This window comes from Galeopterus variegatus, unplaced genomic scaffold (genome assembly GCF_000696425.1).
Source record: "Galeopterus variegatus unplaced genomic scaffold, G_variegatus-3.0.2 Scaffold655, whole genome shotgun sequence".
Lineage (NCBI taxonomy): Eukaryota > Metazoa > Chordata > Mammalia > Dermoptera > Cynocephalidae > Galeopterus > Galeopterus variegatus.
This window is the reverse complement of record NW_007726766.1, coordinates 67,140-68,757: the sequence shown is the minus strand read 5'-3', so window position 1 is coordinate 68,757 and position 1,618 is coordinate 67,140.

The window sequence follows — 1,618 nt, the reverse complement described above, 5'->3', positions numbered from 1 at the left end:
TTTAGATCTTGTGTTTCTCTGCTGATCCTTTGCCTAGATGATCTGTCTAATATCATAGCAGGATGTTCAGGTCCTCTGCTATTATGGCATTAGTGTCTATTTCCTTCTTTTGGTCTAATAGAGTTTGCTTTATAAATCTGGCTGCTCCGACATTGGGTGAGTATATATTTATGATAGCTATGTCTTCCTGATGGATCAAGGCTTTTATCATTATGTAGTGGCCCTCATTATCTCTTTTTATGGTTTTTAGTTTAAAGTCTATTTTATCAGATATAAGAATAGCTACTCCAGCTCGTTTTTCATTTCTGTTTGCATGGTAAATCTTTTTCCATCCTTTCACTTTTAGTCTATGTAAGTCTTTATAGGTGAAGTGGGTCTCTTGAAGGCAGCATATAGTTGGGTCCTCCTTTTTAATCCAGTCAACCAGTCTGTGTCTTTTGATTGGGGAATTTAATCCTTTTAAATTAAGAGTTGTTATTGAAAGGTATTGATTTACTCCTAGCATTTTATTGATTTTTGTTTGGATGTCTTACGTGACTTTTATTTCTTTTTTTCTGATTTACTGTTTGTTTTTTATTTGTTGGTTCCTTGGGGTGTAGATAAACTTTTTTTTGTTTGTTTTCTCTTCATTGTTGCCATTTTTATTTTACTAGTGGGTTTTGATTTTGGGGGGGTTTTATGGCAGTGGTAGTTGTTTTTCAGGAACCAAACCCAGTACTCCCTTGAGAATTTCTCATGAGGGTAGTTGTTTGGTAGTGAACTCCCACAGTTTTTGTTTGTCTGAGAAATATACTATTTGCCCTTAATTTTGTAAGGGTAGCCTTTGGGGGTAGAATAATCTTGGCTGGCAATCTCTGTCTTTTAGTATTTTGAATGTATCATCCCATTCCTTTCTGGCTTTTAGGGTTTGTGATGAAAAGTCTTAGTTAGTCTGATTGGGGCTCCCTTATAGGTGATTTGACACTTCTCTCTTGTAGCTTTTAAGATTCTATCCTTGTCTTTGAGTTTTGCCAATTTGACTATAACATGTTTTGGAGAAGACCTTTTTGGGTTGAGTACGTTTGGGGATCTTTGAGCTTCCTGAATCTGGAGATATGTGTCTTTTCCTATACCTGGGAATTTTTATGCCACTATTTTGTTGAGTATGTTTTCAATGCAATCTCCTTTTTCCTCCCCTTCTGGAATACCCATGACTTGGATATTTGAGTGCTTAAGGTTGTCTGATATCTCTCTTAGATTTCCTTCAATGTTTTTAATTCTTTTTTCTTTCTTTCTTTTCTGTCCACCTGTGTTATTTCAAACAGTCCATCTTCAAGTTCTGAAGTTCTCTCTTCTGTTTCTGCAAGCCTGCTGGTTAAACTCTTTGTCATGTTTTTTATTTCAGTGAATGAATTTTTTAGCTCAGCAAGCTCTGCTACATTCTTTTTCAGGGCATTGATTTCCTTGTACATTTCTTCTTTCAGGTCCTGTATACTTTTCCTCTTTTCATCATGTTGTCCAGCTGAGTTTTCTTGTATCTCATTTAGTTTCCTTAGAATTATCACTCAAAATTCCTTGTCAGACATCTCAAGGGCTTTTTGTTCTATAGGATCTAGAGCTTGAGACGTATTACCCTTTG